Consider the following 26037-nt stretch of genomic DNA (forward strand, 5'->3'; position numbering starts at 1 on the left):
CACGCAGCTGCTCCTACCGACCCTGCTCTCTGACTCTGAAGTCCCCGAAAACTGTCTTGCAAGACATTGACCAGCTGCCTCCAGGACCTGGACTCTAATCTGGACTCTTGGACTCAGGTTTGTTATCCCCCAATTCTCTGGTGTGATGTTACTGCTGACTGTTTCTGAGTGACTATTAGTGTTGTTATAGATTTGGATTGAATCTGCATTAATATAAGCTGAGTGAATAGCACAGTCACCTGTGTTAACTCTATTATTCTTGGTCCTGCGTTACCTGTAGGGCTGGTGGCCATATAGGTGGCCCAGCCTTTTCTGTCCCTAAGGTCCGGGTCAGACGACCTGAGCTCGGGCATCTAAGGCTGACTTACAGGAAAGACTACATTGTGAAACATTTGCTCTCGACAATCAGGACCCAGATTTGGCAAGGATTTCAGATTTTATTCTCAAAACCACAGGTAGGCGAGGATAAACCACCCTTGCAGTTTATGACTATGGTAATACCATAATGATGCTCCTCAGTCCCTACTTAAGACTCTGCAAATCCTTCCCAGCCCGGACTATTACATAAAAGACAATGACAGATCCAAGAAAAAACTAAATGCAAAAGGCAGTTTCAATAATAAAAAAGAAAAAACCACAAGGTATATTTAGTGTATTATTTCTTAGACTCCAGAATGCTTAACTCATAAAATCCGATGGATATTAAATCAAATTTAATGATGACTTTATCCATTGGGGATGCCCCCAAGTAGAATATTTAATTGGTTTAAGCAGAGGACAGAATGACTTTTTATTTTTATTTTTAATTGCATCTTATTGATATGCTATTACAGTTGTCACAAATTTTATCCCTTTGCCCTCCACACCCCCAACACCCCCCAACTCCCTCAGGCAATCCCCACACCTTGTTCATGACCATGGGTCATGTTCTAAATTCTTTGGCTACTCCATTTCCTATACTGAATTTTGTATTCCTGTGGCTATTCTGTAACTACCTATTTGTACTTCTTAATCCCCTCACCTCTCTCCCCCACATCCCCCTCCCATCTGGCAACCATCCAAATGCTCAGTGTATCCATGATTCTGTCTCTCTTCTTCTTGTGTGCTTAGTTTGTTTTTTTTAGATTTAATTGTTGATAGATATGTATTTATTGCCATTTTATTGATCATAGTTTCCATCTTCATTTAGATGACTTTTTAAAGCAAAGCAATATTAGCACAGGCAATTAAGTAGTTACCCATGACAATTTACACTTCAGAGTGAGCTGTGTCTTTTAGCAAACAGTCTTGGGAAAGACTGCAAACTCTGCATGTCACTAACTTATTAACTGAAGTCGCAAAACTGTAGTTCAGCTGGAATGTCGAAGTCATGATGTTCTCATCTTTAAGATGGTAAGTATAGGATGTGAAGCCACTAATTTCCTATTTTATGGATATTTTGTAGCTTCTGTAGACATCTTAATAATCACATAATTATGTCATAAGGAACATAACACAAAGAAGTACCAACAATGGATGAAGACCTCCATTTTTCAGGAAAACAGACCATCAGCAGATTTAGACCTTGTCTACAGAGAGGACAAAAGCCTTCATGTGCCAACACTCTAGTACAATACAGCATCAGCAACATAACAGTGAGCAACATCCTTTCTAAATCCAGCAGTAAAAGCAGGAAACCAGTCCCCAGATGGGAGCTGCCCTTTTCATTTCTCTGAAGCCCCTTCAACTTCTAGCCATAAATTATAAAGCGAAACACACAACTAGCAAAATGACTCAGAGGCAATAACTGAGAGGTTAACTACATGCTAATTTCCAAGATACCTCTCCACTTGTCCTAGATGAGAGTAACTTAGTATCACTATAGGACAAAATCCTTTCGCCATTTACTTACATAGGAGTTAGTACTTGCATGAGGTGTAACACAAATGAGGAAAATCAACTTATGTCTCTGCAATAAAGTTTAATAATGTTTTTCTTGGATAAGTCTTGAATAAAGTTTCTCTAATAAATCAATTAATTGCTATTAAAATAAAAAGGAAAAGTTCTGAGGCTTAGAACAGTCACAGAAAGGGTACATTACCCTATTAAATAAACAAAAACTTTAGGTGGTAAAAATCTTTGTTACCACTCAAATACTGGGGTTTTACTTATAAAAGGTGGCCCATGAATGAGGGAAACATCCTATTTAAGGATGTCTTTAATAGACATCCTTATTTCTGTACTTTTTAAATAAGAAACTTATTTTCCCCTGGTTTTAGAAGCAATGGCTGATATTGAAAATTTGAAAAATATGGAAAAGAATAAAGAAAATAAAATATCACCCGTGAATGCATCACCAAGCATATTCATACTTTGATATATTTTCCTTTCAATTAATAAACACACCTCTTGTTTTTTTTAGCAAAATTGGGTTCATACTTAGTAGAGAATTTGTTTATTACATTTGTAAGCATTCCATCTGTGAGGAAATACTTTTTAAATATGGTTGCATAATATACCATTGTATGGATGTGTTGTAACTGACTTAACTATCTCTCTTCTGTCCTACTTAAAATGCAAGATAAGTTAATGAATTTTAATGTAACAGAGTAGGAAAAGATCTTTGTTATGTTCCAGAATCCACACTGCACCTAACCTTTAAGAAAACTACTGGTTGTTGAGTTTTGGTTTGACATCAAAGAATATCCATAACTATCTGAAAAGGTTATTTCCCTGCTCCTGCCTTTTCCCAATTGCATACCTGGTGAGACTGGATTTTCTGCATACAATCAAACAAAAAGAACATAGCAACAGACCATGCAGAAAGAGATAGGAGAGCCTATATTCTATTAAAGCTGATTATGAAACAAACAAAACAATGCCACTCTTCTCACTAAATTTCTTATATTTTGAAAGAGTTATTTTTCATTTAAAAAGTCATTAGGAGACTTGTACAAATGCTAAATGATGTCATCCATCTCAGCACTTTGTTTCAGAAAACTTATTTTTCATCACAAATTATCTTTTTAGTACGTAATATGTTGTTATTTTTTTAAGTGAATTTTAAATTTCCCCATTTTAAAGCCTAACACAGTAAATATCAATAGATATAACAACAGAAAAAGTTCTCTGGGCCCTCGACTACGTTTTCAACCAGGTAAAGGAGTCCTGAGATCAAAGCGCTTGAGAACCACTAAGCTGTAGAAAAAAGGATCACGTTAACAAATAAATAAACCCACGTATTATTTTGTTTGCTTGTCACTAACATCTGCTTAAGGCCCCCAAGCACTTAACATATTTCGGCATTCTATTACCAAACACGTTTTAAAGAAGCTATTGCAAGGTTTAAAAAACCAATATATCAAACTACATCTAGGTGAGAGCAGTGTGCTTCAGAGGACGGTACCCGATACACATCTGCCTTCAGTCCTCTCCGGTTTTCACTTCCTCCTGCCCAAATTACACAAGCCGTTCTGGGCACTCTGCGGGCCAGTGACACCGCTCCCGTCCACCTACCTGTGCCCGGAGGAACCCCACATTTCATTTTGCACTGGGCCATGCACGTTATGTAGCAAATTCTGCCTCTAAGTTTCAGCGAAGTGCAGAGGTAAAGAATATAAATAGAATACAGTGGTTTAAGGATTTTAAAAAATAGAATATGGTGGTTTAAGGAGACAATGAGGAATGAGCCAGTCGAGACATGTGGTGAGAGACGTTCAGGTAGGCCCCCCCCCATCCTCGTCTCCTACTGCAATCCCCTAGCCCCAAGTGGGCAGGACCCGTGAGTCACTGCTAGCCAAGAGAATCTGGAAAACGTGGTCAGATATCACTTCTGTGAGTCTGCTCAAGTGTCTGTCTCTCTCCCTTGCCATCTGTGGAGGCTGTCACAAAGTAAATAAAATCCCGTATGGAGGGGAAGTGCAAGTGACCTCCAGGAAGTGAGACGACCTAAGTCCCACAACTGCAAAGACATGCATTCTGCCAACCTGAGTGACCTTAGAAATGGATTCTTCCCCAGCTGAGCCTCTTCTGAGACCACAGCCCTGGTGCACACACGGACTGTAGCCTGGGGAGACCCCGAAGCACAGGACCCACAGGAGATGGGCCTGGATTTCTGACCCGCAGAAACTGTGAGATGATAAATGTCTGTCGTCGTAAGCTACTAAGTTCATGATAATGTGTTATGCAGCAGTAGATAACAAGTACAAACCAAAAAGTAGAATACTCCTCTCGAGAAGTTTAAATGGAAGGAGAAAATAGCCAGAAGAGGAGGGTGCCAGGGAAGGCTGGGTTTCACGGTGTTCAGTTTTTGTTTTATGACGGGTGAGACCAAAAATCTGTAAATCCTTATGAGAAATACCAAGGTAGAGGCTGAAATAGGAGGTGGGAGAAGATGGCTGTAGAGAAATTGATTTTTAAAAAGTGAGGGGGATACCTTTTGTACTACAAACAGAAAAATGAGCAAAGGATCTAGGAGCAAGCAGATTTACAAAGGGGCAGTGGGAAGAAGATAGAATGGCCTTCAAAAACTGTCTCGTATTAGTAGCGGAAAGGTTATCTAAGGATAACGCACAATGAGGGATGGGCTGACTATGAAATGGGAGGTTTAAGAAGTGTAGAGAAGGTTGAAATAGTCGTTATGCAGATTAAGAGTACTGATGAGGAAAACAGGTCATCTCCAGGCAGTGTGGAGGCCCCGGTGAAGCTGGAGACCAGGTCTTGATAATGGCGTTTATGTGACATTCTCTGGCAGAACCTGGCAGTCCAGGAACAAAGGTGGAGACAGATGGCGGGTCCCTTGGTCCTCCAGTGCTGGGATGTGCTAAGACAGTAGATGGAAGGAAATCTGGTGTATTGAGAAGTGCATCGTGAAAATGTTGGCCACGGAACTGGAGAAGTAGAGGGGAGACATGCCTGACGTGCAGGGTGACAGCAGGGGCAAGGGACTTGGAATGGACCTGGAAAAGCCAAAACCCAAGTGACTGATGTTACTTGGGACAATCTGTCAGATGAACTAGAGGGATGAAAGGTTCTAGCCAGCAAGTGGGATCTCTGAATTTCAGATCAGAAGTAGTTCCTGTTATTAACAAGATCTACAAGAGTCACTGAAAGCCCCAAGTCCTGGGAAATACCCAAGTCCCAGACAAACTGGGTTGGTTTTAAACCTGAAAGTACCCCATCAAAGAAAGCCCCACCCCCAGTTCCAGGCAAACTGACACTCGCTGCTCACCCACCTTTGGCTACCACTTTATAAATATTGATACCTGGAGCAGAAGATCACCTTCCAGGTGCCAAAATTATCAACAAAGCAGATGGCCAGTAAGCGACAGCACTGAGGAATAGAAGATAGAATCGGACTGAAATGAGCAACCAGTGGGCAAGAAGAAAAAGTGCAGAAATCTGGAAGTGACCATGAGGAGAGGGCCCCAGCCCATGTGGAAGAAGCTCACTCTCCACTCGCTAGGGCCCCAGACAGCAGCCAGCTCAGATGGCGAGGACTCAGTCAGGACCAGGAGGGGAAGACTTTGGGGGAAGAACCTGGCCGATCATGGAGCAGACTCAGAGCACACAGTGGAAAAGCCTGAAAGTCCAGGGAGAGAGGGGGAAGTACAGAGCAGTCCTGGTAGGAAAGTCCCAGGAATCCAAGGGCTGGAGGATGCTGCAGAGGTAACGTCGGGGAAAATGGGGGTGGGTGGGGGGTGTACCCCATGGGGTTTGCAGGATAGACGGCTAGTGACACACTAAATGGCAACGCCAGGAAGCTGGTGTCCCATGATGTCTGTGGGACATAAACACAGGTCATTTAATACCCTGAGATAGCTATTTGATATAAAGATTTATATTTATCCTGAAGAAAGAGATTAGAAATTTTCTGCCAGAATGGGTTCCTCTGGTCTTTGTCAAAAGTCCTTTCATCCTGGAACTCAATTCTGTTTCACAAATCATCATCTTTGTTCTGATGTTCAAACCTTCACCCAACCCTAAGATTCTCCTTGAATCTCTCACATTTCACTTATACACATGCATGTTAACTGAATCCAGAAAATCCTCATGAATTTGCTAATATAACTGTCAATAACTAACATGAAAGAGTACCAAAATATATTTCTTGACAATAAAATGCCAAAGGAAAAAAGGGGAGGTTTTGGGTTCTGTGTTATCATGGTGAGTTTTATTCTCTGTTGCGTGTGTGCAAGGAGATTTAGTCCTTGGGAAGCCAGAAAAACTCAGCAATAAAACATTCTATATCAGCAAAAACTTTTTGGCATTATTCAGAAAAAATATATACCGAAAACTCCCCTGCCTCCAGAACAACTCGAGTACTTCTTTTCAGTCTAACCTTGCTCTCAAATTTTGGAGCAGACAGCATTAAGCCGGGCCTGAGAGTGCGGGCCCTAATCAAACAAAAAAGGACGGTAAGCTCATGGGTCACCAGGAGACGGGATGGTTACTGGACACTTAGGACCTAGGAGGGAAATCGAGGGCCCCCAAGCTCTCTCTCCCGAACTAGCCCATCGGTTCAAGGCTGGGCCTCACGAAGGGGAACCTGGACCGTGCCTCGCGGGTGTGCTTTTGCGGTTTCCCCAGGACCCAGGGCAGTGACAGAGTCGGACGCCTCCCAGCCTTGGGCCAGCCAGGGGCTTGTCCAGACCCAGAACATGGACACTGGAGCGAAACCCCCACCAGTCCAGCCCGTCTTTCACAAATGTCTTTACCAATACATAAATATTTCTAAGCCATTTTATTAGCTACAGAAGGGGAATCCTTCTGTAAATTAAAGCTTTCAAAAGTGAATTCGGTATTAAGATGGCACTAATCACTGCATACCATGTAGATGAGAAATCATGTTTTTTATCCAATGAAAAGACACCGCCAACGTGATGTGTCCAGATCACCACCACACTGTCCCCAAATATCTGGGCACACTGGAGCCAGGCACAAGGAGCATGCAGCAAGGCAGGCCAAAGCCACAGGGAAATTGTTAGCACAACACAACAAAGAGAACATTTAAATACCTACTCTCATTGGACAGAAATTAATGTTAATAGAGATTCAACATACTGTCTCCATATTGGACATCAAGAAATCATCATTCCTAACTCCAACCAAGGAATAAGAAGCAAATTAAACTGAGGGCATATTAGAGTGTTTTGTTGTTGTTTTCACATACTAGTGTTTCTTTTTTTTAAGATTTTATTTATTTATCTTTAGAGGGGAAGGGAAGGAGAGAGAGAGAAATATCAATGTATGGTTGCTTCTTGTGCATCTCTTGCTGGGAACTAGCCTGCAACCCAGGCCTGTGCCCTGAATGGGAATCGAATAGCGGTTGTTTGGTTCGCAGGCCCCCACTCAATCCACTGAGCTACACCAGCCAGAACTACTAGTCTTTCTTTATATCCACAACCACTAGGGAGAAGGTGAAGGCAATGAACAAAACAATTTCAAACCAAGCGCTATTTTGTTAAAATGAGTAACTTCAAAAAACATGTAAGTCCTATCATTTTCATTGGATTGTCACATTTTACCAGAGGTGGATATCTTTAAAAAAAAAAAGCACACTTTTATTATCAGGAACCCATATACTGAATGAAACATGGGATAAAATAATGGTGATAAAACTTAACATAAAAAGATATTTTTAAAGGTAAGCAAAAAGGAGTTCATGACAGAGATGGTTGGACATTTGAAGAAATCTGACGGAAAAAAATAGTTTATGACTGCAGACAGCCTAAGGGGGCGTTCTTACCCTGGCAAAGATATGATCTCCAAAACTATAAACAAGGTATATCTATTTATTGTTCTATAGATCTGCTGTTTATCAAGCCCAAGTTCAAGTTTACACATTTGAAGGACTTGATTATTCAGTGACTAATAAGCATATCTCAAGGTTTAGTCTTACCTCTTGTTTATACTTTAATCATGAACATTCAAAGCTTTAAAAAAACATTCTGTAGTAAAATAAAGTTTGCTTCACACTTGTCACCTATTCAAGGCATAAGCAACAAAAGGTTACACGGAATGAATGCTAACCTCTGGATATATTTGCAGGCTCCTAGTTCAAGGCCACAAATAAAAAGATCACAGTAAGAATGCACCTCCCAACAGTCATACTTCCTTCTGGCAGTGAAGAACACGCAAAACAAGCATTTACTGCCACCATCCCCCCGCCCCCACACAGAAGCTCTCTTTCTGGAAACCAAAAAAAAAAAAAAACACCTGACTTCAAGTTCAAAGGGAGACACTGTAGTAACTTCATATGGCATAGAAACAAGAGCAAACAATGAAAAACAACAAACTGCTCCAACTCTGGTACCAGTTACAGACCTTCCAGACCAATGGAACACACTGTCTCTGGCAGCACAAGAACGTCTTTATGCATTAAACATCAATTCCTCTGCTTGAAAGCAAACACCCTCTATACAAGTTAACCAAAATCTATTAGTGAAAGTGAACGTTTCCTCCCCTGATTCAGCTCCCTCGTTAACTGGTGTGAAAACAGACACATAAACATGTCGAATGCACTAGAACTCCCCAGGCCTGCATGGCACAGTCCCAGTCCCACATTCACACAGCTTAACCATGCTCCAGTCACCTTTCCAGCTACTCAAAAACGCCTGCGGGAGGAGGCTGAGTTTCAATATTCACTGCGATGTCACCGCAACACCTACAGCACACAGGCTTTAAGACAACTAAATCTTGCACTCAAGGTTAGTAATGCATGACATTACAGTCCACTCATGAAATACACTGAGATTTTTCTTTTTTGCTGTAAGTGTTTAATAGAGCACGGAAAAGCCACAGTCGGGGGAAGAACGGCCCCGGGCACTCTAGTCCCAATTCTGTGTGCCTCTGGGCTGACCACCTCTCTAAACCAAAGATGCTTCCTTCCAGGTCCAGATTGTTATTAAATTAGTAGGAAATATCAAATCTAAATTGAGGGCATGTGCGAAATCACAATCGCAGAGCTACATAAAAGACACACACGTAGTGAGCTAACTGCAGGTGTGGCCCAGTCCGCCCGCACGCCCGCCCCAAGCCTGACCAAACCACAGGGCCTGTGGACCTCTCCGGCTGACACAGCCCTGTGCCATTCGGGGCACTGTGCAAGCAGGAGGGTTCTCCTTCAAAAAACCCTGAGAACTTTACAAACAATGCTGTTACGCTCACATAGGATTCACCGGAATGCCTTCCAAGTGCATCACTGTGGACATGTGATTTGAAAAAAAACAAGTTGGCAGGCCCTGCTCTTTCTCCCTCACCCCACCCCTCCCACAACACAGGAAAGATTGTGTAGCTCTCAACATGAAAAATTTCATAAGACCTGCTAGATACTTAAGAGTGCAACTCTACCCTGCCTGTAAAAAATGTAAAAAACCAACAGAGTTTTGGGTACAACACACACACACACACATTTCACAACACAGTACTGATCCCTAATGTGGGCACATTTCCTATTGCATTTTATGTTTTAAAACGTTGACTGAGACCCACAATATAAAAAACAGATCCACTGAAGAAGGCATAAATAAAAGATGGTATCAAAATACAGTGGAATATGATTCAGCCTTAAGAAGGAATGACATTGCAGCACAGGCTACAACATGGGTGAACTTTGAAGGCCTTGTACTAAGTGAAATACGCCTGTCACAAAAAGATGAATACTGTGTGACTCCACTTACATCAGGTACCCGGGGAGGCCAATTCACAGACAGGAAACAGAATGATGCTTCTGGGGACCGGGGAGGGAAGACAGGGTTATTTATAGGTGCAGAAATTCAGCCTGGGAAGATGAAGAACTCCAGAGAAGCAGAGATGATGACGGTGTGAATGCATTTAATGCCACTGAATTACACACTTAACAATGGATACAATGGTAAATTTCGTTAGAAAAGCAGTCAACAACTGGGAAATTCCTCCAAAGAATGAATGCTTGCTATACTATGTGATGTAGTGAAATCAGCACAACTGGGAAGAAACATATATAGTTAATATCCTGCAGCATTAGTGTGAGATCACAGAAAATACATGTTGGTCTCTGCCCCTGGTTCCTGGCGCGGGGGTCCTGAAACCCTGTGGCCTCCTCAGTGATGAGAGCACGAGGAGCCCCTTTTGTTCTGATGAGGCCACTCTGGTAGGTCCCTGGATGGGGGCCCTTCACCAGATTGCCCAAGGTGTGGTTAGAAGCTCCATCGGCCCTGACCCCCTCCCTTTCTCCAGAGGGGGGGTGGGCAGGAGACTGTGTTAATAACTGCTCATGCCCACTGGAGGAGCTCCCCGCAGAAATGCCAACAGGGGGGTTGGAGAGCTTCGGGGCTGGTGGGCTCACCCACGTGGTCGGGAGGGCGATGCGCCCCACACCCCGCAAGGACGGGTGCCCCTGCGCCCCGTGTCTCTCTCCATCTGGCTGTTCATCTGTACCCTTATCGGGTCCTTTCATAAACTGCAGACATGAGCGTTTCCCTGAGTTCTGCGAGCTGCTCTAGAGAATTATTCGAACCCGAGGAGGGGGTTGTAGGAACCTCCAACTCGTAGCCCAGTCAGACCTGCAGCCCTACTACTAGAGATGGGCATTTGAAGAGGGGCAAGGGGCGGTCTCTTGGACTGAACCCTTAACCTGTAGGAGCTGATACTGTCCCTGGCAGATAGTGTCAGAAGTGAGTTAAATTGCAGGACACCCAGCCAGTGTCGCAGAGAATTGCCTGGTGTGGGGAAAGCCCACACACATCCGGCGGCAGAAGAGCAGTGGGTGTGGCTGCGGTGTGAGAGGAAAGGAGGACGTGGGAGCAAAGACTGGGCGGGTTTTTTCCTAAAAGAATTAGAATCCTAATGGTGTACTCAACTTACACTACTGACTCTTCGTTCTTTCCAACTATAAAACAGGAATAAAAATGTTTGGTACAAGATTAAAGTTGCAACGCTCAAAAAATATTTGTTGATGAAAAAGTTAAGAACACTGAAAATTTAGTTAAAAATAGAAATTGTCAGATAACTGAATAGCGAAGGGACATTTTATTAGATTAAATCTTCCTAAAGTATTGATATTTTTATATGTTTCTTGTATTAAAAAATAGAGGGGAAAAAGAAATTAATCACTGAGTTTAGGCAGTACATCAAAAAGAGTATAATCATGTGAAGCTTCTTTTGATCAAAAATTATTTCTTTTTAGAAACTTTCATTTTGAAAACTGATTAATATCTGTGTTTGCCCTTGCTTTTAAGTTGAGATCTGAGGAATTTAGCTCTCAGGAGGATAGGAGGGGCCTTGTTCTCTTACCCTCTCTCAGGCCCAGCTTCCCCAGGGGCCGCGCCCTTTCACCTCAGACCTGTTGCCTGTGCCGTAGGCGTAGACGTGACTACACGTGTCCACAGCAGGTAGGTACTCTGACTGAGTCAGCCTCATGTTTTTATCACAAAGGTGAATAACAGTATTTTACGATCCACAGTCTTCTATTCACATACCACTTCAGTAAAGCTTTTTTTCTTCTCCAAATAGATATTTCAGGCAATTGACATTTCTGTGGCTACAGCAGGCCAGGAAATACAATGAGTTAAACTGAGTTTTATTAAAGGTACTAACACTACTAATACTACCTAAGGATGATTCCTTTTCCCCTAGTTCTTCCCTACTGAACTCAGCCCTAAAGCTGACACCGCCTTTTATGTTTAAATCAAGCCTCAGGGGGATCTCAAACTCCAGGCCCAGAGGGAGGACATGGGAGGACAAAGCCTTCTTTTAATCAGAAAAGTTCACAAAGCAAAACGGCACGGACTTCACGTCCAACAGAATGAGCAACTAGTTTCCCTAACATATTTATTTGTTAACTCTAAGTGTGTGCCTAGCTGCCTTAATTAGACATAAACTCCCTCAGGAAAAATACCCTGCAGACTTACCTGTGCGCAGAACACTGGGTCTTTCATCAGTTTAATAAACATCACTTAGATTAATACACTCCACAAACGCAACCCATTTTTTTCACCTTTCTTCACTTTGCCAAATGTCTCTGAGTAATTTTCTCAATGTACAGTGAAGAAAAATGTAGAATAAACAAGTTCCTTCCTTATCGTGGACATGCATTTCCTTTGGAGATTCTGAAATCACACCACTGGGTTCTATATAAACATTACGAGTCCTTACTGAGGGGAATAAATCCACTTCAGGCCTGCCAAGAGATGGGATCCTGCCAAATGGTTCACTACAAAGTATGAAAGAACAGCATACTTCGATTAGGATCGATATCCCATCAGGAGGCATTGATAAGGCAGAAAACCACAAACTGCGTCCTCTGTTACCAGAAAAAATTGTTTACCCAGAAATTCTTGTCTAGCAAAAGAAAAACATGACCATTCTAGAAAAGATTTTCCATGAATTTTCACAGGCCCCTCAGGAAAACTCCAGTAACAAACACCTGGCAAAGGCTATCTACTCATTACATTAACCACTAAGCCCAGGTCACCAAACACACTGATTTTCTAAAGGGAAAGATATTTCCTTAACTGCTTAGGATATAGTTACTAACTGGACACACCAATTTTGAAAACCAGTTTGCTAGAAGGTAAGCCTCTTAAAAGGAGGTTCAGCTAGTTAAGTATCACTTGTAACATCCATATCATCCAGTGTACACCTCGGAACACAGGAAGGCACTAAGTTACTGAATGAAAAAACTCAAATCCTTCGGAAATAGCAAAGCTTAAGAAATTGTATTGTAATATCCAAAGCCAGTTTTCCTGTAACAGTGCACATTTAGTTTCAAGCCCTTGAGCGCAAGTAACCAAACTCTTGCAACTGGAATAAGCCTGATAAAGCCAATGAGATATTTCCCTCAAGATTGTACTCTGACTATTTACAGGCTCCTCCCTCCCCACCCAACTGGCAGCTTGCTTCCCTGAGCTTATCTGCTGAAGAAATGGAAATTCTACCTCAGCAAACACAGATTTTTCTGTCAAAAGCATTACTCAAGTACAAACACACAAAGGCAACCGGATTTCAAAACCAAGTTGGCTTCTCAATACTTTGCATTAAGAGATGAGGCAGGAATTAAATTGTGTCCTTCTCTAGTTCTTCCCAAAGATCTGGAGTACCTCAAAATAAGTCACATATGCAACTACATGGATAGAAATTTAAAAGTCAAGGCTGTACCACAGAAGAAACAGCAGAAGTGTGACACATTCCTAATATAATTCCCAGATCTGAGTATTAAATGTGGGTTTAAGCTTCCTAGTGGCAAGGACAAAAAAAAAAAGGCTACTTTCCATTATCAGGAAAAAAAAACAGCATCCCATCTTCCTTCTCAAGAAAGAAGTCAAATCATGAAGAAACAAATCATGGCACACGGCCCGAAGGTGTAAATGGGTTTCCCCACCGGGGACCTTACACACGAGGACCAATGGGAACAGCACGGACAGTATCCTCAGCCATTCACCCACAAGTAAAGGTTCAGGAATAGCTACAAGACACGACCACAAGAAAATGGCTATTTTCGATTAAAAACAACCTGTCAAAGGCCAAAGGCAAAGGTTTATGGCCTTTAATTCATTTTAATTTACTGAAAGGAAATGCAACCTGATCCTCCTCACTGGCATCCAAAATATGGCCCCATACAAAGGTGAAATTTAAAATAATGTATTCTGCAGAGTTTTCTTCCCAAATATTTTCTTCCTGTTGAGAAGACAGATGATTCAGTAGTCCTCAATGGTTAAGGACTATGGGACGCGGACCCTGTGTTGCTTTGGGAGTACAGTAGAAGAAGTCACAGGAACCACTGCTGTAAGAACGAAGCAGAGTCCCTGTTGCTGGAAATGCTGGTTTGAGGGACTCTCATTGATACAGGGTGCAGCGGGGGGGGGGCCTCAAAAAAAAGATTTGGAATGGTGTCCAGAATTCAAAGTGTATAGGAATATTGGAGAAACATATAAGATGTCCTCACACCTCCCCCCAGGGGGAAGAAACGAATAGAGCCAGGCCATTGAGAGCTGTTTTGCATAGCAATAGTTTTGCAGCTAACCTCTGGAATGATTATTTAACATATCTATAACCTTTAACTGGTTTCATAGATATGTTAAATAGCTATGGCCAAGTTTGGAGCAAGAGAGAAGGGAGTAGCTGGGACTGAGGATGGAAACTAGGGGCTGCGCTCCTGAGTGAGAAGGCCTGTGAGAGAGCTTGGAAAAGATGGGCTCCAGGACACGAGGGGATAGCTGCCCAGGTGAAAGGAAAAACCACGCAGCTTTGCCAGAATGGAGATCCCTGCAGCCAGGTGAAGAAGAAAGCCACATGCTTTTGGTGGAGTGCGGACCCCTGCAACTTTGGTAGAAGAGGCCCACGCGGCTTTGGGGTGCCCCCTTTGGCTGCGTGGCCTGGAAAAGCAGGAGAGACTTTGACTGGAACTGGGTACAAAGGACTCTTGCCAGTGGACCATGAGAGGGTACCACAGTACTTTGGATTAACCAGAGATCCTGCACAGTGACACAGCTGACGGTGCCAGCGGCCTGCAACACAGACGTGTGTGCTCTTTTCCTGATTTACGGTACCCGGAGTTGGGACAGTGGGAGAAGGGAGCGCTGTGTGGGTATAGATGTACAACCTAAAGGACTTTGATATTTTAGTGGAGGCATTAGGCCTGAATAGGATTAAATAAACATTTTGTTTCCTTTTCACAAATCTCTGGCATTGAGAGATGTCTTTCCAATTGGCGGCGGACAGAAGAGCCCAGTAGATACTAGTATTTTGTTTTTAGTAGGGGCCCCTGTTGTATAGCAGTTTTCGGCATCCCTAGGTGAGCCGAATATTGTATTGCCCCTCCCTCGGACCTCTTGTTCGGTAACATCATCTCCTAGTGGTGAGGTGAGGGGAGGAGGAAGACAGGCAGAAACGAAGGAGCACACACTGCAATCGGTTCAGTAGAGTCAGGAGGAGAAATAAAGCAGGTGCGGCAGGTCGGGGGGCTGCTTTTAAAGCGAGGCCTCTGAGTTATCTGAGCTTTTCAGAGAGCAGATCTGGAGGGCCTCACAGAACCTGGGCAAGCGTAAGCTTGGCTGGTTCAGGAAAACAGAGAGGCCAGTGCGGCTGGAGCCTGCAAAGGAGGAAAGCGGCTGGAAACTGGGGCAGGGAGGTGGCAGAGGCGAAACCACTTCTGAGTCACTGCACACTTGGAGACAAGGTTGATTTAGGTCTCAGTTTCATGCCACTGAGCCCTCTGAGACCCTGACAGATGACATCCCCTGCATCAGCCTTAAAAAACCACCAAGAGGGTCCCAGGGACATCTAACTTGCACTTCACCTGCAGCTGTCCACACCAGCAGCAGTTTTGAAATCAATGCCCAGTCACTGTAAGAAGACACTACAGGGAGTTTAGGATTATTGTTTCAGATTGTGTAAAACCCTTGACAGTTCAGTCTTGGCTTCAGTTTCACACATTCTTTGTTGACAGCAGTTAATATGGTATGTTAGACTAGAACTCTTCAACCCTAGAGCTCACCCTCACCATCTCACTTGCTGCAGGTTAAATCTGGGTTTCCTGGGACACTCCTGTTTCAAATATTCTTTGCTGTCCCCAGAAACACACACACAGTTCTCAAACAATAGTTCCCAAATCATGATTAGGGAACAGTCAATGACTAAGCCTGTAGGAGATAGCTAACAGTTCTTCTAAGAACAGTACCAGAGTACTGAGGTATGCATTTATCAGTAACATGCCCAGACTTTTAAACATTTTATTGAGTGCTTACTATATATAGTAATGCACTAGTTGGGTTTCTGTAAAACTCTGTAAAGTGTGTACTATTATTATCCCTCTGTTACTGATGAAGCTAATAAACTGCAGACCAAAAGGTGAGCCCAAGCGGCCAGACCCCAGAGGCTGCCAAATCACACTACTTCTCTACCGGAAGAAGTGGGATGGAAAAGAATTGCTCATTGACAGAAGTTACCCAGGGACAGAGCAGAGGACATACTCTTTTCTTTTTAGCTAATGAGGCAGTCTGTGTGTTATTTAACATCCAGAATCAAGACTCTTTGAGGAGATATATATAACCCAGAGGTACAGGGAAAGATTCTACTGTTTCTTAGTGACAAGTGACATGAAACAAAGAACCACTGTACGGACCACAGAACTCTGAAAACAGGATGCAGGCTCACCTTCCTCAGCATGCAACCACCACCCACCAGCTGCCGTTCTCTTAGTTTTATATTCTTTCATCTGTGGGAGGTCACAGCTTGTTGCCTAGCCCTCTATCTGCTTTATCTTTTTAAAGGGGTCACGGAAGTTGTGTCCTGACACCCCACCCAAGTCATAAAGATATGGTGGGTAGGGATGGAGGAGGAAGAAAAGGATCAGCCCAACCAACCTGCACATTTACTTGCCAACATCAGACGCCACAAAGGAAGGGGAAAAGTTCAGAATGCAAGTCAGCAACAGAAGAACGGAAAACACACAAACACACCATCTTCCCCTCCCGAGAACTATCTTCTGTGGTCAGGGCTGGGACTCTCTGCAACACACCACAGACCTGTTGTCATTACTACATGTGAGTATATGCATGAGTATGTGTGTCTTGTATGTTTCAGGGCAAGTCCTCAGGAGGGAGGGGTGCGTGTGTGTGTGCATGTGAGTGTGGGTGTGTGCATGTGAGTGTGTGTTTCCAGAGAAGTTCTTAGGAGGGAGGGTTTTAAGCTGAGAAAGTGGGGCAGAAATGATACAAAGATGGCAGTAAGTGATGCCTCAGCTGCCGGCACGCGGAGTCTGAAATGACGGCTGATGGAAGAGGCCAAGCCCCCGCTGTGTGCTTTATGACTTCAGGACTGCAGCCAACCCAGTCCCATCTGAACAGACAGCAACACTCAGGTCCGAATCTGGCCCCTCAGTGTCCCACCTAGAACAGCAGCAGTAATTAGGAAGAAGCACCAACTCTCCATAGTATGAGTTTAGGATGACACAGCCCCCACCCTCGGAGTTTCCAATCAGAGATGGAAAAACACAATCCACGATCAAGTGACCACGGAGAAATCCAAGGTGGAAAAGTACTTGCCAGCAGGGCAGGCGAGTCCTGCTTCCTCATCCCAGGGCACTCAAGAGCTCTGGTCTTTCGCCCCATTTCATCACAGACAAAGCAGCCTCTGCACGCCAGTGTCCTGTGCCACGCTGGTATCCAACTCAAACATTTCACGTGGCACCTCAAGGAAGAACATTAACTCTTCTTTTGGGGATTGAAGCTCCTCTTACCAGAGGGGACAGAGGACCCATGCCAAAGGAAGCATGAGGAGTGCGTTAGCAACGACACCAGGATGGCACCCAGGGCCCTGCTCCCCCCACCCCACCTCCCCCCAATCCCTCACTCCCCAACTGCCAAGAACACAGACAAGACTTCCCAAAACTCTTCTAACCAGTAAAGGAAGGCAAAGCCTCTTCTCCCTCTTCTCTTTCCCTCCCTCACCAGTTCCTGCCACCAAGGGACTGGTTAGGTGGAGTACTGTACCCCATGGCACCCAGGGGAAGGGACAGAGTCTCCTGAGAACCCCAGGCAGAGATGCAATTACAGATGCTGCTGGGCGTGTCTGTATTAAAGTTTACAGCATTACGCAGATCACTGCCAAAACTGACAGGCACTGAAAACATCAACCAAGAGAGAAAAATGTAATACGGAAAATTCTCCAGAGTTCAAATACTAAGGAAAGAGATGGCAGCCAAGCTCCCCCAATGAGGCAAGCAGACCTTGTGCTTAAGATAGAACCTCAAATCAAACAAACCTGTGATGAGGATCTTTGATAGAACCATCACAGTTACCTGCACTAGGGTATGTACGTAGTAAGAGAGGTATAGTATTTGTCAACGAGACCAGGACTGGTTGGACAGAATGTGGAAGAAGGCTCTACTAATAATTACCAGGACAAAAATGATAGAAATCAAGCTCATCCCAGACAAAACAGGAGGTGCACCTGCCTTGTGTGTGAGGCACCAGGATGAACCACTCTCCTGCCATTAACTGCTGACCCTGAACCCCTCTTGTCTGGGGGTATAGGGCTGCCCTCACCCAGCAATCAGTTCGTGTGTACACAGGAACCCATGCACCAACAAATGTACAGGGTGAGAACTTTTACTCAGCATCACTGTGAACTCCTGGCTACTGGTGACCTACTGACCTGATTTTCTCCTCTGCTGGCTCAGATTTCTGACCCACAGCTTCACTTTCTAATCATATCCTCCTCCTTCCACTGCCATCCTGGTCTCTGAAAACCTACCTTCTCTACAGAACACTTCTTTGTTTCTTAGAACCCTGCCTGCCCATACATTCTAAACCTCTGTTCACCTTGGCCATTGCTACGGGCCGAATGTTTATTTCCCCAAAATTCAAACATTGAAGCCCTAATCCCCAGTGTGATGATACTTGGAGGTGGGGGACTTGGGGATGTTTAGGTCATGAGGGTGGAGCCCTCATGGATGAGATTAGAAGAAGAGACATGAGTGAAATGATCTCTCTCTACCATGTGAGGACATTAGAAGACGGCCATCTACAAACCATTAAGTGGGTCCTTACCAGGCACCGAATCTGCCAGCACCTTGACCTTGGACTTTCCAGCCTCCAGAACTGTGAGAAACAAATGTCTGTTGTTTAGACCACCTAGTCCATGGCATTTCTTATAGGTGACTAAGACTTCTATACCTTTGAGCCCAGCAGTCTCTCTCCCACTCTCCAATTGGCCCCCGAACTCCAGCTTTGGCCCTTCACCCCAAGCTTCCTAACCCAGCTCTCCATGCTACCACTACTTATAAGACTGGCTCATGCAGCAGGCCCATGAGGATGGCACGGGCAAAACAGGCACTCTTCCTAAACCTGGGGCAACTCCAACGGAGCCCTAATGGAACTGAACAGTTTCGCTCCACTGGGTGAGTGAAACCAAGCATGTACCCAGACGGCAGTTGGGGGGCAGCACACACCAGGAGACCACCACCGTTTGTTCATGTACGTGCAGGCACCGCGCCTGGTGCTTTATCTGCACTACCTGTCTAATATGCACATCGCAGAGGTGAGAAAACGAGCTCAGAGAGGTAAAGAACGTACCACCTAGCACATACCACCGGGCCATCTAAAATCAGATCTGTATTCTTTCTGGGATGACAATGTTAGAACTAATAAATGATAACAAACACCTGAAAAAGCCTTGAAGGGCATAGTAATATGAAAAGCATCCTTCCAAAATCATGAAAAGAACTCATATTTATTTAGAAATATATGCTCATGCCCTGGCTGGTGAGGCTCAATGGATTGAGTGTTGGCCTACGAACCAAAGGGTTGCCAGTTCGATTCCCAGTCAGGGCCCATACTGGGTTGCGGGCAAGGTCCCCAGTAGGGGGCGTGCGAGAGGCAACCACACATCAATGTTTCTCTCCCTCCATTCCCCTCTCTCTAAAAATAAATAAAATATTTTTAAAATAGAAATATATACTCATATATTTATATGTATTTAGAAAGAAATCATGTATGTATTCACTTAGTGGACAAAAGACTACAGTCAGTAAAAACAGTTCTCATACATTTAAATAAATACCTAGGCTTTTGTTTATGCTATGAATAACTATATTAATGTTTAATGCTTTTCACATGTTGTATTAATGTGAAGAACACACATATAAAAAAGAAACTTTTGGGGGATGACAGAGTTGTGTGAAGTTTTCTTTAAAACACTATTATTTTTCTGCAATAAAATCATCACCATCATCCCAGTAACAAGGGAGTTTTTGGTTTTGATTTTACTTCTTTTGTGGGGACAAGTGAAAGCACGGGTGGGAGGCAGGGTGAAGCAAGGCAGGGGAAAGCAGAGAAGACTGTACCGACTCCGGACTCGGGGGGAGAGTTCTAGTCCCAGACGCGCACTAAGGAGCTTTGTAAGAGCTGGGTTCATCAGCATTCCCGAGCTTCCATTTCCTCCGCGGGTCTGAGAGCTCCGTGTTCCAGGGGGCCGCATTCCCCACTCAATCCCATGACTATTGTGAACACACCAGCGCAGGCTCGTGACCGGAGTGACACACTTCAGGGAAGCCGTGGGTGTGTATTTGAAGAGGACTATCAAATGAATCATCCATGAGTAAGAAAATAATTTACCTCCATTTAAAAAGTCATGTTAATCTACAGGATGTCAGTAGAAAGAACATCTTACAAATATTCTGAAGAGGCCACAAATAGGCAGTATTTGAAATTAGTCAGCTCCGTGCCCTGGCTCACCAAGAAGCACATGTATGCAGCATGTTGCAGACGGCGCTTGCAAGCTGTTCAGTTTCCAGCACAAACGGAGAGTGGGGAGAAACCAGTCTTGGTGGATCCAATCATTACAGATTCCAGCTGCGCTCATGAAACAAGGAAGCTCATGAAGAATCACAATTTAGAAGCATTTAAAACAAACAACACAGGAAAACCTACTTTGGGTACATACACGGATAACTGCAAAGCCAACTGTTTTTGTTTTACGCCAAGCTGTTTAAAGTAACCCATGGTCCAGAGTACGATGGACATCCGAGTGCAGATTTCCCTGGACTTGACCAGAGTCCACGTTTCCCCCACTGTGTACTCATTTAATACCCATTATAGAATATAATGATCACCTCCGTGGCACCCACATCAGGCTCCGTGTGGGCAGCATGGACAGACAGAAAGGTGAGTATACCAGTCTTAAGAAATAAGAGGCTACTTATTTTCTGCACCTTCTCCCCCCTTCTCCTCCTCCCACCCCCCTGTTGCTAACCCTCCATGTGATCTTCATTTCTATAGAATCTAAACAACTTAAGACACATGGTCATAAACTAAAGGGGGGGTAATGGTGGGGATGGGGGGGTAGGGTGGAGGGGAATGAAGGGGGGAATAGAACAACTGTAATGGCATAATCAATAAAAAATAATATTAAATATATATATATATATATATATATACACACACAAAAACTGTTTAATAGATTTTTTAAGGAAAAAAAAAGAAAGAAAGAAGAGGCTGACGACACTCAGGAAATCAATACCTAATCCTGTTTTCAGAGGGGTGACTTCTCACCTGCATTGCTCCCCGCCCATCACCCTTCACACTCTTGCTCCCAAAAGCCGGCTTGCTCTTTATGAAATCTTTCCCCAGGACGTGCAGGGCTGCCCAGGATGTGACTGAGGACAAGGGGAGAAAGGGGAGGGAGAAGGTGAAAAGAGACAAGAAGCCCTCACGTAAGAAACATTTGCTTTCCCAGACCCGTCATAAGTCAGTTCTTTGGTGACATTTTCAATCTTTAAAAGATAAGTAGTGATTTAAAAAAAAGAAAAGAACAACCAAAGGAATTATTTTTAAAGCTCTGGGTTGGTACAAGGCATTTACAAAAGAAAGAAGCTATCAGTTCAAAACTACTTAGACATTTCTTAACAGTCCTGAACTGTCTATTACCCAAATACTCTTTAAATGTTAGGAAGCCAAGCAAAATTATTATTTAAATACTTATCATAGCGAGTGTGTCCCTTTCCAATAATAATTTATTTACAATAAATTAGAGCTGGCGAGTTTGAATAGATCTTTAGAGTACATGGAAGGCCCTGAAAAGGCAATGTTTATGAACTATTAGGAATAAGGCATTTTTTAATAAGATACAATAAGGTTAAAATAATAATAAAAAGGAAAGAAGAAAGAAAGATGGGAGGAGTAATGAGCGGCAGTGCCCCCGAGCGGGTAAGCGCACATTCCTGCATTGAGAATATCCGGAGTTCTGTGGGATCTTGGGTAAGTCACTGTGTGCGCGCCTCAGTGTCCTCCTCAGTAAAACGTATACAGTCAACGATAGTCCTACATCACGCGGCGCGGCTTGAAAACAAAGATGCATGTAAAATATTTAGTATGTCTGTCAGAAACACTTAAGTATTTAGGGATTGTCATTCTGGGATGAGTTTTAGTGCCAACTCTACTAACCATTAGCTGTGTGGTCTTGGGCAAGCTAGTTCACACATCTAAGCACTAGCTTATTGACCAAAGAATGAGGAGTCCAGATTAAATGATCTCTTAGTCTCTATGGCTTCTCTGAGCTCAAGCCCCCCCATAACAACACAATCTAGTTCATAATTTCAAATTATTTTCAATTTCTGGCTTTCACACCTTTTTGATGACTTATTGGTCATGGCCAAGATTTATTTGATACAAGTGTGCGGTCACAAGCACGGCTAATTATGAGGCTGTGCCTACAAGAATCCTGGACCCTGCTACATGACGATGCTTCTCATTGTGGTTTCCAGGAACACGCTGGGCCAAAGGAAGGCCTGCCTGAGGGAGGACGAACCGATTCCATCCCAGTGGCCTTCAAATGTTAAGGCTGTCTCCAGATCAGGTGTACTCTGTCCCTGTGCAGCCCAGCAATGACGGGGCACACGTACATGCACTTGTCATCACCGGCCCCTTTGAAAGGGACTCCCAGTGACGTCCTGCTGGGAACACTGCAATAATCTGTCCTTTCTGATCTTAACAACCAAGTCAAAAGTTGTAGTCAGAGACCCATTTCTCTTACACACACCTTGGCAGAACAGAAACCAAACTATTTCAGATTTACCATTTATCATTCTCCTCTTGCATTTTTAAACTCATCAATGACTTACTTTTTCTTTTATAAGGAAAGACAGAATGTAAAAGTCCTTACAAATCAGGGAATTTTAAATTATTACTGAAAAAACAATCTATTTTGGTTTGCACCATCACGTGGAATTCCATCTCAAAACCCCATGTCCAATCTCTTAATTTAGGTGGGTGCCAGGTATCCATGTTCTGTAAACAATAAAATCAGCATATACAGACAGAATTTAACGCCTCGGCTAAATGATTCAATAAAATTGTGTTGGCTGCTCATAGCACAAATATACTAAAAATGATGGAACTATCCATGTAGAATGGGTGAACTGTATATTACTCATATAAAAACTATTTCCCAATAAAGCAGTACTTTTTAAAAAAGGATGTGTTTTGGAAGTGTTCACACAGCCTATTTCACTCCAATCTGTTATGACAACCAACTGAGATATTTTCCACAGTATAGCAAAAAGGGCTGAGAACACAAGGCTTGGGCAACAGCCAGACTTTGGTCCTAATCCTGACTTCCTTCCTCGGTCAAACTTCTTTACGTCTCTGACCCTCCGTTTCCACATCTGAGAAATGGAAATCATAACAGCATTAATGTCAGTGGCTGTTGTGAGCACTACATAATCTTCCCCCAGGCTTCCCGTCAGTCAGTGGCACCACCCTTCAGGTGCTGAGGCTAAAAACGCAGGTGTCACTCCCAACTGCTTTCCTTCTTGCATATTAGCTCCAGTCCTTAGCAAGTGCTGATCACCCATCATCCAAATATATCAGGCATCTAAACACCTCTCCCCAGCTGCATCCCAGGCCTGACAACATCCCCAGGGACTCCCAAGAGCTTCCTATAGGTCCTCCTGCTTCCATTCTGACTGCTCTGCAGAGATCACCACAATTCAGGCCAGAGGGTTATTTATAACCTGCAAGGCGGATCTGATCTCCACCATCCCCTACTCAGAACCACCTCATGGTCTCCCCAGCAGCCAAGACCAGACCACATGCAACAGGTCCCACGTGATCTGGCCCCAACTCAGACCTCATCTCACAACCCTCCCCACAAACCAGGTCTATCCACATGGCTTTCCTGGCATTTTTTCAAGACGGAGCTCCTCCTCCAATCTCTAGGCCACTATTTGCCCTCGCCTCTGCACAGACGGATGAGAGCAAGGCTCACCCCTTCCTTCATGCAGAGCTCAAATTCTCCTCATCAGGGGGGCCTCACCCCATTAAAAACACCACCTCTTCTCCCACCAGACTCCTGATCTGACCTGATCCACTTTTCTTACAGCACTGACATTACCTGGCATCATGTTATCTATGTAGCTATTTACATTCTGTCTTCCCGTGAATATAAGCTCCATGCAGGCAGGGATTTTGTCAGTCCTACCCACTGCCCTATTCACATATCCCCAGCATCTGGCACCTGGCATATGGGAAAATGTGTTAAACACTTGCTACATGAATGAAGAAATTTCATAAAGCACTGAGCCCAATGCCTGCAGAAGTGCTCAAGAACTGCAAGTTGGTAACAATAAAAATAATATTATTACACTTATTATTATTATATTTCACAGACAAGAATACAGAAGCCCTTCTAGGTTAACTGACTAACCCAGGTCGAAACCCTAAGTCTGACAGTCTAGAACTTCCCAGATGCTTATTTCCATCCCTTGAGTGCAGAATGGCTGCTGTTCCCACCGCAGCAGGAATCTAAAGGATGGTAAGGCCAGTTCTCCTTACCTTTCTGTGCCCTGCCTCCTGTCACTTTCAAAGAGTCACCCCTATCCTGGAGGGGTGGCCCTCATGCAGTAGAAGCCTAGAGTAGTCCCAACAATGACAACTTAGAGTCACAGGGTGCTCCACCAGATGTCAAGAATAAGGCTTTCACGTCACTCGAGCACTCTAAGAGTTAGGCAAGTGTGATTATCTCCGTTTTACAGATGAAGAAACAGAAAAACAAATAGTCTGCTCAAAAACCATACACTAATAAGTGAGGACCTCAGATTCTGAGAGCTAAAAAGACTAGAACTGTCTCTTTCCGATGCACCACAGTACTCTGGGACTCTGTTAAAAAAAGGAAAGGAGAAAAAAGGACCCTGGCCACAACTGTACCTATTTTAAATAACATTAAGTTTTAAGGGAAAGAATATTATTTTTAAAGTCCCTCTACATATTCCTATCCACAGTGACATTCTTAACTTCCCCTAGGACATGGGAATTTTAATACACCTACATCAGACACTCATACACTGCTAATTATGTACACTGCAGGAGTTATAATATGACTGTAGGATTTTGTAAACTCATTAGCATGCATCAGGCCCAGAGGCCTGACAGACTTGGATAAATTGTGAACTTTAACTTTAATTCTCGCAGATTGTGCATGTTTCATGTATTAATAATGACACGGAGAAGCTTACACCACCGTCAGGGCCCTCTCTCTCACACACTTTATTACGACACAACTTGCATCCCAGAATTGAGTAAAACATGCCATTTCTAATATGAAAGCCAGGTCGTCTTTACAACACCCCTGAAGGCACACGGGCACGCTGAGGAGCCCAGTGAAGACAGAAGGGAGAAAGCCTCTCACCCTCCCCAGTCGTCCCTCATCAGCTCATCAGTATGACAGCATCCCTACTGCTAGGTTACTGAAGACCTGACTCAGAAGTGACAACAGCCTAAACACCACAGCTGGCCATGTCAGGGACCACATGCTTAGGGCTTCGTGGCCCTCGCCTTGCTGTGGGAGGTGTGTCTTGCCAAGTTCATCTCCCAGTCAAGAGCCCTAGAGCTGCCGGGGGTCTGTGACCTACTAGACATCATAACACTGGGGCCTAGATCCTAACTCAGATGTGTCTGGCTTCAAAGGTTCAAATTATTCCCCTATACCACATTAAAAAATGTACGCTGTTCCCAATCCCACCCTTTTAGTCCAGGACTGGCACCGAGGAGGTGGTCCATTATAACTTTAGTTAGCACTGACGACAAAAATGACAAGAGAGGATGAGGTGACAAAATCTTCCAGACTACATGTAACTACAATCAGCCACGGTCTGGCTAACTGGTCTACCTGTATTTTTTCCTATCTTGTTTTTAGAGACTTCCCAACACATATTCAACCCGAAAAGCTGTCTGGACTTGGCATTCCCCCTTAAGACTTTTCCTGCTAAGGATTCATGATTCAGTGGTAGGAAAGAGCATTAGAGACAGCCCGAGGCTCCTGCATTTCATGGTAGCTAAAGGGGATTTTCTTCAAAAATCCCGCTCCTGAACCCTAAGACTTTACCATGCGCACGCAACATTACTGTCACCAAACCATGCTTCCGTCCCACCTCCCCATGCACACACAACACTACAGAGCACAGGGAATGGTTACTGCTCTGCACCAGCTGCTTCCCATTCCATGAAATCTGTGACAGAACTGCACTCTGTTCAAGAGCTCCCCCAGTGTTAACGCAACCCTCTCTGTTTCTGCACCTCCCCC

At 43.9% G+C, this 26037-nt stretch overlaps 1 protein-coding gene across 5 annotated transcripts in view; it reads right to left on the bottom strand.

The window, feature by feature from the left end:
* The window catches only part of FAM107B (family with sequence similarity 107 member B), a 205631-nt gene that overhangs the window by 49463 nt on the left and 130131 nt on the right, over positions 1 to 26037 (bottom strand). The window contains exon 2 of one of the 5 annotated variants that reach the window (XM_053665732.1): positions 21012 to 21115. The exons of the other annotated variants lie outside the window; for them this stretch is intronic. The gene's annotated coding sequence lies outside the window, so the exon portion shown is untranslated. The remainder of the gene's footprint in view (positions 1 to 21011; positions 21116 to 26037) is intronic. 5 annotated transcript variants of the gene reach the window in all.

The sequence above is a fragment of the Artibeus jamaicensis genome, unplaced genomic scaffold, assembly GCF_021234435.1.
Source record: "Artibeus jamaicensis isolate MK-2021 breed Jamaican fruit bat unplaced genomic scaffold, CSHL_Jam_final contig_426, whole genome shotgun sequence".
NCBI classification, from domain to species: Eukaryota; Metazoa; Chordata; class Mammalia; order Chiroptera; family Phyllostomidae; genus Artibeus; species Artibeus jamaicensis.